General features: G+C 44.9%; 1 protein-coding gene across 1 annotated transcript in view; it reads right to left on the bottom strand.

Moving 5' to 3' along the window:
- The window catches only part of LOC143115243 (forkhead box protein J3-like), a 61,748-nt gene extending 54,210 nt beyond the window's left edge, over positions 1–7,538 (bottom strand). Inside the window, exon 1 of the mRNA XM_076277210.1 lies at positions 7,332–7,538. The gene's annotated coding sequence lies outside the window, so the exon portion shown is untranslated. The remainder of the gene's footprint in view (positions 1–7,331) is intronic.
- Between the last annotated feature and the right edge of the window lie 5,660 nt (positions 7,539–13,198).

The raw sequence follows: 13,198 nt of genomic DNA, 5'->3' as shown, positions 1-13,198 counted from the left end.
TCAGCCCCCAGCCCCCTCCATCAGCCCCCAGCCCCCTCCATCAGCCCTCAGCCCCCTCCATCAGCCCCCTCCATCAGCCCCCTCCATCAGCCCCCTCCATCAGCCCTCTCCATCAGCCCCCTCCATCAGCCCCCTCCATCAGCCCCCTCCATCAGCCCTCTCCATCAGCCCCCTCCATCAGCCCTCTCAATCAGCCCTCTCCATCAGCCCCTGCCCCTCCATCTTATTTAGGCAGCTCACTCCCTCCCTCGAGAGGGGCCAGAGTGAGGTCCATTACTGCACGGGGGTCCAGGGACGTCTCCGCAGCGCCGGCCCTGACGAGCACAACGAGCAGGACGAGGGCGGAGAGCTAACGAGCTTTTAAGAGCAGGAGAGGCGCCGGGAGGGTGGGGGCAGGTGGGGTGAGGGAGGAACACACACACACACACACACAAGTGAGCTGTGGTGAAGGCTGTATAAGTATAAGTATATATACTCTTTTGATCCCGTGAGGGAAATTTGGTCTATGCATTTATCCCAATCCGTGAATTAGTGAAACACACTCAGCACACAGTGAACACAGTGAGGTGAAGCACACACTAATCCCGATGCAGTGAGCTGCCTGCTACAGAGGCGCTCGGGGAGCAGTAGGGGTTAGGTGCCTTGCTCAAGGGCACTTCAGCCGCGCCTACTGGTCAGGGTTTGAACTGGCAAACCTCCGGTTACAAGTCCGAAGCCCTAACCAGTAGCCCACGGCTGCCCCAAGTCTCCTCTGAATAGTTATGAGACCCAGCAGACACCTGACACCTGTGGTATAGTATGTGTGGTATAGTATGTGTAGTCTAGTCTGTGTGGTATAGTATGTGTAGTCTAGTCTGTGTGGTATAGTCTAGCCTGTGTGGTATAGTCTAGTCTGTGTAGTCTGTGTGGTATAGTCTAGTCCAGGGGTGGGCAAACTGCGGCATTTTAATCCGTCCCGCCGAGCATTTCATTTGGTTATCAGGCTGCTCGCTATTTTTTTCCTGCGATAGAGACGACGTTGGTTAGCCTTGCAAACTGCTTTTCACTCTCCTTAGAGAACGTTTGCAATGTCAATGTCAAAACATCATGTTAAATAGAGATAACATCATGTTAAACTAAGTTAACTCTTAGTTCCTTTGCAACAGATCTAACGTGAACATTATGCGATCCATTTAATTGGGAACAGAGCCATATAAAGGTACCTTTATTTGGCTCTGATTGGGAATGCGTCTGCACTCACGAGAGGGAGAGAGAGCCGCAGGTTCCAGCTGGCTTGTCATTGTTGATAATTGATATCTCCTTATAAGAAAGGTTTAAAAGGAAATCATGAAGGCAACAGTAGTTCCCACTACTGACCATTTAAAAACTGTGAGAGGGCCCAGCCGTAGGTACAGCACTAGCCATAGCGGAGCAGGCAGAAGATCATTGAGAAATAAACGTGAATTAAAGCGACTGTCTTAAAGCGACAGTGCACAATTTATACATTTGTTAAACAGCATAAAATTAGCAGTATTTTTAAGCAATTCATATTTTAAAAGAAATACTTTTCATACTAAATTATAGGCTATAAAAAAAATATTTTTGTATGTATGTGTCGTGGGCGGGGGGGGCGAGGGTGGTTGTTGTGCGGCCCGCCGGCCAATTTTCAAAACCCAATGTGGCCCTTGAGCCAAAAAGTTTGCCCACCCCTGGTCTAGTCTGTGTGGTATAGTCTACTCTGTGTGGTATAGTCTGTGTGGTATAGTCTACGTGGTATAGTCTGCATGGTATAGTCTGTGTGGTATAGTATGCAGGGCTGTACAGTGCGACACAAAAAAATTAGTTTGTGCGATGGATGATTTACCAACGTAGCACTGGTGCGATACAGTTTTGCTTATGGAAATACAAGGCTTGCGTGTGAGACTGACAGGGAGGCTACACCAATTATCTTCTACTGTGATCAGTGCAACTGGCTACACCAGATGTGATAGCGGCGCATAGGCTACGTTAAAAAAAATAGACCCGTCTTCTGTTTTTGTGCGTTGCGAACGGAGCGCTTCAGTTAGGCTACGCGCCCAGTGTACAGTAGGCTTCCTGTGAAACGCTTGTTTGTTTGTTTGAAGTGCGTATTTATAGGCTACCTCTGTGAGAGGAGAATCGATGTAGGCCCTAGGCTACTTTGATTTCAACTTGGTAGTTGCAGTCTACGCGATTGAAAAGCATGTCTACTTGTTTGTAGGCCTATCAAACAATCCAACTCCAAATCAAACAACACCTTGCAAATTGTCCTCGCGGATCGAACAAGTGATAGCTATGTTTAGCCTAAATCGAAAGTATCTTCCCACCGGGCTAAGGTGAATTCAGATTAGGCAAGCAGAGGTAGAAGTTTGTGACAATCGCCTTGTTGCTTTGCACTTTTAGTTCAGTTTAAAACAAACAACTTAGTATCCAAACAACACCATTCAGATCTAAAACTTTGAAGAAAAAAGTCCACCGGGACGTTCGCTTATATCTGTCAATATGAGCCCACTTGCTTTGTGCTTTACATAGCAACATGCTTTATGCGCAACATAGTCTCGCTTAGTAGTGCTTATATACAAGAACATGATCGGTTCCGAAAAAACCTTCACAACACTTTAATTACGACTGCGTTAGCCACAGACCTTCAGCTATCTCCATATGGAACAGTCTAGGGATGCATTTCATGGGTGCACTGTTTGACATGTTAGTTAGCCTACTCATTTGCACCACTGGTTGGATGTAAAACGGTATTTCACTCATGCAATGACAATAAGGTTGAATGTAGGCCTACTCTAATCTAAAAACTTAGACATATAAACTAAACGTGAATTAAATCATAGTGGAATAACATCTTCAGCATATCTCCTTGTTACTTGCCCTTGTGTAGCCTACTTGGCTGTTCTAGTCTCACCCTCTACCTGCATTCTCTCTACCTGTCATTACCCCTTATTGTGTGCAGGTGTGCTGGCGTCTGCGAGTTGGCCTGCCTATAAAAGCCGCCTTTTCCAACATGGCCGCAGCTCGATCTCGGATCACACGCTGTTTACAGACCGATTCAGATACAGATTCTATTCTCGCCGTTTCGCTACTCTGCTCACAAATTGTCTTTTCTTTTTCTCGTTTTTCGAAACTGACCATTGTAACTGGTGATGGCCCGGTGAATTTTTTGTTTGTTTTCCCACATTAGAATAGCTGGATGTTAGTGTAGAAGGTAAGCCGTGCGGAAGACTCACGCATTTTTATTTCGAGGAGGTAAGATAGTATTTGCTTAAAACTATTAGAAAGGTTAGGAAGCTTGCTAGAATCTGTATCTGAATCGGTCTGTAAACAGCGTGTGATCCGAGATCGAGCTGCGGCCATGTTGGAAAAGGCGGCTTTTATAGGCCCTAATTGTGATTGTTTTTAGAGATTTTAGAGGTTTTATATCGATGCTACAAAATTTGTGACTGGTGCTACAAAACTTTTAACCTCTGTAGCACCAGTGCTACTTGCAAAAAAAGTTAACGTACTGTGGTATAGTCTGTGTGGTATGGTAGCCTGTGTGGTATAGTCTAGTCTGTGTGGTATGGTCTAGTCTGTGTGGTATAGTCTGAGTGGTATAGTCTAGTCTGTGTGGTATAGTCTGTGTGGTATAGTCTAGCCAGTGTGGTATAGTCTGCATGGTATAGTCTAGTCTGTGTGGTATAGCCTGCGGGTATAGTCTGCGTGGTATAGCCTGCCTGTATGTTTCACCCATCATCTCTGAGGCACAGCCTGCTACTCAAGCCCCAACTGGCCCGAGATCAGCTCAGTCTGAGAGTCCGGCCCAGTTAAGGCCCACACCTGCTCCCGATCCGGCAGCACTCAGCAGTTCCTCTGGTGAGCGAGCTGCCACTCAAGCGGTGTGAGGCGGCCGCAGGCCAGCACTCTGGGCTGAACTCACCGCTGTACCTTTATTCCCCTCGGCCACCAGGGGGCCCCGCACACAAAAGCGCTAAGTGACGCAGCCTTTCACCTGGCCGGCGGGAGGCTGGCGGCCCACGAGTCACCAGTGCTCAGAGGCCTGACGCGGGGAAGGTGGATGCGGCGCAACGCGCAGGGAGCAGGGAGGAGGGGATGCCAGATCATTCCGCCACGGCTTGGGATTGCTGCCTGCTGTTCGGCGCTTTCATTGGTAATGCACCACACTGATTAGAGGAAAAGACGCTTACGCAAACGCACGCAAACACACAAGCACACACACATGGAGATACACACGCTTTCACACATAGACACACAGATACATGGAGACACATTCTGGTACATACACACACAAACACAAACCCACATACCAACACACACACATACACACACTAACACTCAAGCTGAGCTCATGCAGCCAAAGCCCTCATTTCTCTGTGATTAACTATGAAAGCACTGAGCATGCAGTGATCAACTGAAACCATCGCCAGCCTGAACTCTCTCTCTCTCTCACACACACACACACACACACACACTTACACTGAAGACATCTTAAAACCAGTGATCAACAATGTTCCCTTTATCTGCAATGATAACATGTCTGTTGAGGCTGATGCTCTGAGATTTCCTTGCAAATGTGCTCTCCATTTCATGCCGGGATGCTAGTGTATGCTAGTGCCGGTGTGTGTGTGTGTGTGTGTGTGTGTGTGTGTGTGTGTGTGTGTATGTGTGTGTGTGTGTGTGTGTGTGTGTATGTGTGTGTGTGTGTGTGTATGTGTGTGTTCTCCATTACATGCCGGGATGCTAGTGTACCGGTGCAAATTAATGCCAAATGTTATCTGCATCATGCCGTATAACCTTTAGAAGGGAACAAAGACTAATCCTTAAATTCCCCTCTATCCTTTCAGATGTCTCAGATAGACTGTGTCCCACTGGTAGGGAGAAGGCATGAAACTGCATTTGCACCTGACACAGAACCCTGTTCGTGCTTGGGGTCAGAGGTCGGAGGTCGGAGGTTGACCCCACCCTCTCTAACCCCTCGTGCCGCACTTCGGAGCCAGATACTTTGGGTGGGACTGCAGGTGAGGTGACTTCCTGGAATCCATGGCATCCCACGATGCTCACATGTGGCAATGCAGACCTGATGCAGGTCTCTGCAGAAACGACCTTGTTGACCCTCACAGTCTGAGCGAGTCACAATGGAGAAGTCAGAGCCATATCAGGGCCACATCAGGGCCAGTTTAGGGCCGTGAATGGCTGCTCCCTGAAACCCCTCTGCTGATTCCGAATCACATGCCTCAATGACACTCGCATGAATCTGCCAGGGAAGAACAGCAAACTTCTACAAAGGGCAATCAGCAATGAGCGCAACAGCTGTGCAACAATTAAGCCGCCAAATTACCCTCAATCAACGACATTTAGCGCCGGCTCCCCCTCGCTCTCTCACTCTCTCACGCTCACGTCCCCCAGCTCACAGCGGGCTGATGGGTCCGTTCAGGCTGCGCCCGCCCGTCTTGATGGAAATCAGGATCTCAACCAAATAATGAAGCTAAATGAACTCACTCAATAAATAAATAAATAAATAAATAGGCGCCACTGCTTCAGTTGGTGCTTCACAAACATCCTTCAAAGAAGAGCTAGCTTACTGCTGTCAGGGGACCGTCGTTCTACAACAAATGAAGACTTGATTTTTCAGTTCTTATACCAGTGTGGCTGGGTTCATGAATTGCACTGCTGGAAGAACTGATATAAATGACCAACAGACTGAGCACTGAGTAATAGTCCTACTGCACCTTTCCAGGAACATGACACGGCAGATTCATGCATCTTAAACTGTGGGCAAATGGTACAAGCACAGACTGTATAAAATAGGTTATAAGGGGCAGCCACATCTACAGCACTGTTTGATGTGTATTTGCAACAGAAAATAAGTTAGATGTTGTCAAACATACAGGCCTAGTTATTGGAGACACATGGGTATACAAACATTCACCCCAAGAGTTTACACTACAATATAGTGTAATCATACCCATTTAGTCATTATCTCCACATGCATGCATCCATGTCATGCCAGTAAAATGGAACCATCGCATAATAAGGCACTGTAAACCAATGTAATGTAACAACTGTGTGGTTACAATGTAACCACTGTAGACCAATATAATATAGGTAACTAACCAGTAATGCTAGTCAATCTAAATTTGCTCTGGCCAAGTGTTAGTCAGGCTACAGTAATGCACGTTCCTGAAAGGCTGTCTAATAAACATAAGATGTTGTCTATGATGATTGGGGTCCGTGAAGGTAGGTCTGCTCTGAGAGGAGACCCCACCTCAAAGTGCTGGGTGACGGGCATCTCGTGCGGCATAAACCACTCTGCACAGACCGGACAACTAGCGCTTCATGATGAAGAGTTCAAAAAGACAGACACTCCTCTCGATGCACAACCCTTGCGCTTAGATTCAGCGTGGGGCAAGACTCCAAGGCGTGGGCGATTACACGAGGGACGGCTAACATTAAATCTGTCGCTAAACGTCACCTTTTTCGATACGGGTAAATGTACTTGCCTGCAACTCTGTGCGATGCAGAGGTCAGTGCCATGGCATGGTGTATAACGTTACCGGCTGGGCAGTGCAAGAGGGCATGAATGGCTTCGCAGGAGTGACACCTGGATCCATCAAAACATGCGCCATCGCTGACTGGCAAGTGTGGCTAACAGCTGACTACGTGACGGTTAAGTTAGCCCTGAAGCCCTCTAACTCCGATTATTTAAGGGACAGAGAAGCAGGACAACTTTGACAGTTAATGTTAGCTATCGTTAGCAGCTAGCTACATGTCAATGAGATCAAGTTATACTGACCGCATTCCAGTTGGTCGACTCAAGTGTCAAGCTAAAAGTTGCAACAACGCTGTGATTTTAGACAGTAGTTAAAACACACCGATTACAGTTACAATGTTGATAATACTTAAGTTTCTAGTTAGCTAGACAGCTAACACATTTTCTAGTTTTGTAATGGTCACTCACTATAGCTAAGTTAAAGACATTAAGAGGACAAGCATGTCAACTCTGAACTTGAGCAACAAGCTACACGAGTTAACTTGGGTGGAAGAGGGACCAACCTGTGGGTGCAAGCAGAGTTAGGTGTGTAAAAAGTCAAATCACCAGAGCACATGCATTCTCGCACAGGAACTGAAACCTTCTCTACTAATAGACCGAATTCTGAACTAGTAAATACAAAAACACACATTGCGCGTCCTGTAGTTCGTGGTCTGTCAAGGCCTGTTCGAAAGACGACCCTGGAAGCAGTCGCGTTAATGCATTCCTTTGCCCCGAAAAGCAGTTCTCCTCACGGGCCGCATCAGACCCTGCAATTCTCCAATAAGCTCTTACTTACTCTGATGGTTGTTGAGGAGTAGTAACTAATGGACACCTTTTAACTTCAATAAAGACAGCTCCGCCACTTGTCACACTTCGTCTTCTTTCTCTACCCAGCGAAACGTGTTTCTTAGCTTTCAGTCGCTGCTATAGTTGCCGCTGCTTGTCCCGAATAATACTCCTTACTGACGGACATAGTCCCGCGTACTGCTGTCAACAGTGCTCCGCGGATCTCTCTCTGCCGTCTGCGCCCGCTGCTGTAGACAGCTAACATCCGGGACCTGTGCTCTTGCTAAACCTCCGGAACTACTTCCAGCTGCTGTCAGACAAGCAATGCTACCAGAGCACATCTGGATGGCCAAACGATGGAGCTAGGGCTGAACGTAGCCTAAGCAACTCAAATCAGCAGTGCGTAATAATCATTCCATAACAATAAACACACACACAAAATGATTTATGTCATATTAAAAGAACAGATGTAACGTGTCGTGCCTTGCTGGGCTACGCTTTTTAAGTTGGTGAGTGTATAAAAATGGATTTTGTGTTAGCCTACCTTGTTTTGTAATGCATAGTTCAGTCTCTTCAGTCATAGTTCATGTCTCTTCTGATATTTTACAGATCTAGCCTATGCATGCACTGAATGTGTTTGTTAACTTAGATTGCATGTGTTATGCCCACTCTAAAATATTCCATTACTAATGCTCACAACATCAACTTGGAGCAAGAACTACACCCTATATAAGCACCAATATGCAGAAATGCGTATCTTTGCTTATAAGATGCTTATCTTTTTGAGCAGCCAACGTTACTATAATTTTCTTAAAATGTATTTTGATGGCAGGGCTAATGATGTGCATCGTCCCCAGGCTCTGTAGGCCTGTAGCTTACAAAGTCAAACTTGTCAAGGTGGCCAAATAACATGTGTTTGTTACAAATCGGTTATAACAATAGACTTATGGTTGTTACATTCAGGTTAAAGAAATAATCAACAAAGTGCATAATACATAGGCTACAAGTACAACCAAACGAATATGCAAACTTATTCTGCATGTTGGAAAGTGAAACTTTTGTCACACTGGATGTGGCAAGAGACAGTATAGAGGACAATATGGCCGAGGTGCCTGATTTTCAAGCTGTACAAGCTCTCATTTCATATCTCAACACTGCCCCCATGTGGACTGAAATGAAACAATGTGTCTTACACAAGAGCAGTGCAGTGTGGAGTGGATGTTGTGGGTCTCCCAAACTGTTTTGCTTTTCAAATCAATAGCCACTTGTTTTGTCGATTCAAACCAAGCCAGTTAACACAGGTTATGCCTAGACTGTGGGGATTCAAACCATACCAGTTAACACAGGTTATTCCTAGACTGTGGGGATTCAGAAAGCACTAGTACTCAGCCTTAGCAAGGAACAATCAGCAATGCAATACCAAAACAACAGCAAGGTCACACTGACCTTGGCCGGAGCCTCGGAGTGACAGGGGTATGAGTTGCATGCTACCTGCCCTCCGGGTGACAAGGGTATGGGCTGCATGCGACCTGGCCTCCGGGTGACAAGGGTATGGGCTGCATGCTACCTGCCCTTGGAGTGACAGGGGTATGGGCTGCATGCTACCTGCCCTTGTTCCGTAGCCCTCCAGCGTGTGCCGCATGAAATCACTCCAAATGCAACGTCATGAAGGATGTCGGACTTATTGCTGTCAGGGAAGTGAAGACCTCCAGTATAAGCGAGGAGAGGAGGCCATGAGATGAGGAGAGGAGAGGAGATGAGGGCAGGAGAGGAGAGGAGGTGTGAGGAGAGGAGATGAGGGCAGGAGAGGAGAGGAGGGCAGAAGAGGAGGAGAGGGGAGAGGAGAGGAGAGGGTGGAGAGAGGAGGGCAGGAGAGGAGGGGGAGACAGGCCTGGCTCTACAGGGGGGCCAGGGAGGGGGGCTGTAATTGTAAACCAATAACATATTGTTGGGTGCTGCTTTCTCTCTAGTCCTACTGCACACATCGCTGCATTTGCACGTGTAAGGGTAGCCAGCTGGTCTGTAGCTGTGCAGTATGTACGTTGGTAAACCTCCATCCTGGTGTGTGTGTGTGTGTGTATATAACAGTAGCCAGCTGGTCTGTAGCTGTGCAGTATGTACATTGGTAAACCTCCGTCCTGGTGTCTGTGTGTGTGTGTGTGTGTGTGTGTGTGTGTGTGTGTGTGTGTTTGTGTGTGTGTGTGTGTGTGTATATATATAACAGTAGCCAGCTGGTCCGTAGCTGTGCAGTATGTACAGTACGTTGGTAAAGCTCCCTCCCGACGCCTTAGGAGTCGTGCTGGCAAGAGAGCTAGCAGCCTGGGTGCTCAGCTCGCTCGGTAGCATGCTCGACTCCCGATCCGAAGTGCTGCTGTTTAGGGGTTTGAGTCCAGGCATGTGCAGGGTTGAGCCGCGCAGTTCAACCCAACGCAGGTTACACATGCATTTGTTAGTCCTACCAGATGACACATGAAAATCAAATCAAATAGGTCAAATTAATGGATGTGTGTACACTCTAAAAAATAATACACTGGCTCAACTTAAAACAATTGAGGTAACAATTTGCATGGATCTTTTTAAGTAATTTCAACTCAAGCCGTTTTTTAGTAAATATTGTGAAACTTATATAGTTAGAACAACTGAATTATATTTTATGATCAAATTAATATAATTAAGTTGGTTCAACTTAATTAAGCTTTTAGAGGACAAATCAGGTTGATTGTGCTAAACTAACTGAGTTCTTCTAACTATAAAAGTCAACAATATTTACTCAAAAAACAGTTTGAGTTGAAATGACAAAAATTAAGGTAACAATTTGCATGGATCTTTTTAAGTTATAGTAACTTACTTCACTTCTGTCTGAATAAAAGCACGTATTGCCCCCGTAGCCTAATCTTAATCTTTGGTAACTCTTATGCATACAGAAAAATAGTCACTCTCGAAATGGACTGATTTGTACGAGTGCAGTCATTTTTAAATGGACATTTATTTATTTATTTTGTTTTGTCTTTTCTTTACTGGATTGAGATATCTCTGTAACAAAAATGGCCACCAACATTGTTGTGTGGCAATAAAGAATATCTATCTATGGGTTGTTGATATTGGGCTACATGATTTTTAAACGCTGTTATAGCAGAGTTTGTAAGTACTGCTGCCATGGTCACATGCTGAGTGTATTACTGCAAAATGCATTTGTTTTATCTTTTTGGATTTCAAAAGTATCCGCCCCTCAAAGATATGTTGTGGCCCAACCAACGAGGTACAGCTGATCTGGGCTGGAAGTGAGTCCAGTTGACGTGTTGGGATCAAACCACACTGCCACTGCCACACACCCCACCCAGAGATAAACAATCTTGTGTCCACTTCATAACAGGAGGAGGGGCAACATTCAACCAATGTCCCACTATTCTGTGTACTGAGAATAAAAAAAGAATTTCAGAGCATCTCGCCATATTCAATTTAATATGTTTTTGTACTTTAAAGTGCATAAAAGTATACATTAGGCCTATCTTGCACAGTGCAAATAATTTGATATATGAAGACATTATACTCTCATTGTGCTCTATCTCAATTACTTTATTCAGTTACTCCCTAACATAAAGAATTACACAATAGACCTAAATCAAGACAACTTTAAGGCTTTTTTGGTTTAAATGCAAAGTAAGTGTAATGTACATTATTAACTAACATTCATTTTAAATTTAGGCTACAAAACAACTATTGTTTAGAAATTTGCCCACACCAATTGAGCCATTTACAATATTTGGCCACGTGATGGCAGCATTTCATTACTTTTATGCCGCAGCCATAAAAACTCCCCGAGTTTTTTTCTGTCGTTCCTGCTGAACCTCATTATTCACGACACAGCTTCTGACAAAATTACAGATTGAATCGTGGGAGAAGTGGCCATCTTGTAGGTTTGTGAGCAGTGGGCTACAAAACACGGACGGCACCGTGAGAGGCCTCAACCTTGTGTTGTTGGGGAGATTCCTCTCCACCTCTTTGGCTAGGGATGTTGGCGTGACATCGGGGAGTGTAATGATGTGGTCGTGCTGGGAAGGGGGCGAGCCGGCCTGCCCGCACAGCAGCAGTGAACCGTGATGGGGGAAGATGTATGCCTGCTTCCCTGTGTGCGGAATGTTAAACCAGGCTGTTGCGTGTGCTGTTTCTGCGCTTACAGGCACCAACCACATGCTTTATGAACTGCCCTAGTTTTCATGATCCACCTTATCTTAACCCAAGCTCTCCGCTGCGGCTACCGGGCAGTGCAGGGCTATTATAGCATAAGATATCTGCAGGTTATTCAAATAAACTGGGCATGAGTTAGCCTACTTATGGGAAGTCACAGAAGGCTACTGTGTGTTACATAAGGCTGCACGGCAAATTGGCATCTGCATGGTCTTGAATGCGCTTCTAAATTCTCTTTGACACAAGGGAACCGCAGGAAGCCATGTGTGCAGATGACAACTGACAGGTGCCTGCTCCTCAGGGAGTAATGGTCTCTGGATCTGAGCTATCTCTTGGTTTATGAAAATTAATAGGTTACAGCCTATACTTGTCTTTTATTGCAGTAGGCTAGCAAGTTTAGCACAATGCCTTTGCCGCTAGGTCGTTAGTGTCGGGTCAGTCATAGATTAGCCAAGCAATTGACTCCTGGCCAGATCAACCAGAATAACTTCCTGAATCAGCTATTTTTCTCTCAGTAGGCTACATTTGAACTGCAGTCTTCGCCTATGCGTTATTTGTTGCCATATAAAAATACAAGCCATTAACCCTTACAAGCCCGACCATTCTAATTTCGTTAAAATTTTAACGATGACCAATCATCTAATATCTCAGCTGTCCAATGACTGATTTTATTTCTGAAATCTTCCCCGTAATGCTGACAACATAAGCTTCAATTTGATATGATTGGTTAAGGGGTTTATGGCGCGAAATGTTTTGGATACTTGAAGATGAGTCTTGAAAAAATATTTTCACTTGAGTCAGTGCATTTCACGTGGACAGCCGGATGCCACCTGCACTTAAGTTGGAGTTTGCCTCGACTGGAAACCACAAAGCTGGATAAACTGAGGTAATATTGTTTTTACATCGGTTCTAGTTATGGTTTATCTTAATTTGAAGTCCTTAAATCATGTTATTTGACAGTAATATGCTTTCTCATCAGCGTCAACATTATGGCTTAGCGGGGGGCTAGTGCATCGTCACGTAACTTTAGCTAACTGTATAATTCTGAACTGCTTGCAATATTATCGTTTGCTTTTGATGTCAGTTATTTTCATTTGACAGTTTCATTTAAAAACCTGTTAGTATATAACCTGTAGGTAAGTTTGTTATCTAGTACCAATTTGCTTGTTAGGTAAGCCTTATATTGGCAAGACAGTATAGCAAACCAAAGCTGAATAAATCAATGGGCGCCGCGTTTCTAAGTTGCGTTCTCTTACATGAAATAAGTTGAGCGATATTTTTACTCCTCTCAATATGTAACGTTAGTTGTAGAAAATAAGATGTAAAATCACATATTCTGTCAGAAATGTAATTAACTTATTGCCTTTCCTCCGGTTGTTATCTGTAGTGCAGTCTGTAGTGAACTATTTTAGCTTGCTAACTTCTAAATGACAAACATCAGACGTGCTTGTCTCAACATTTTCTAAGATGGCATGACTTGAAATAGATGAAGCACAACTCCTCAATATTTAGTTATAGAAAACATGATGTGAAATCACATATTCTGTCAGAAATGTCATTATTGCATTTCAGCAGTTTGTTACTAGGTGAAATGTAATCTGTCTTTATCTTGATGCCAGCCAGGCAATCAGATTTAGGGTAGCTAAACCCATGTGTAATACAATGACTTTTCATAGGCCTACTTAGAAA

The sequence above is a fragment of the Alosa pseudoharengus genome, unplaced genomic scaffold (genome assembly GCF_046254945.1).
Source record: "Alosa pseudoharengus isolate Yale_2024_CS ecotype anadromous, Long Island Sound unplaced genomic scaffold, YU_APseudo_1.1 YU_APseudo_1.1_scf_9, whole genome shotgun sequence".
Lineage (NCBI taxonomy): Eukaryota > Metazoa > Chordata > Actinopteri > Clupeiformes > Clupeidae > Alosa > Alosa pseudoharengus.
Note: the sequence above shows the minus strand (reverse complement) of the source record. Positions and strands in the feature narration are given on the sequence as shown.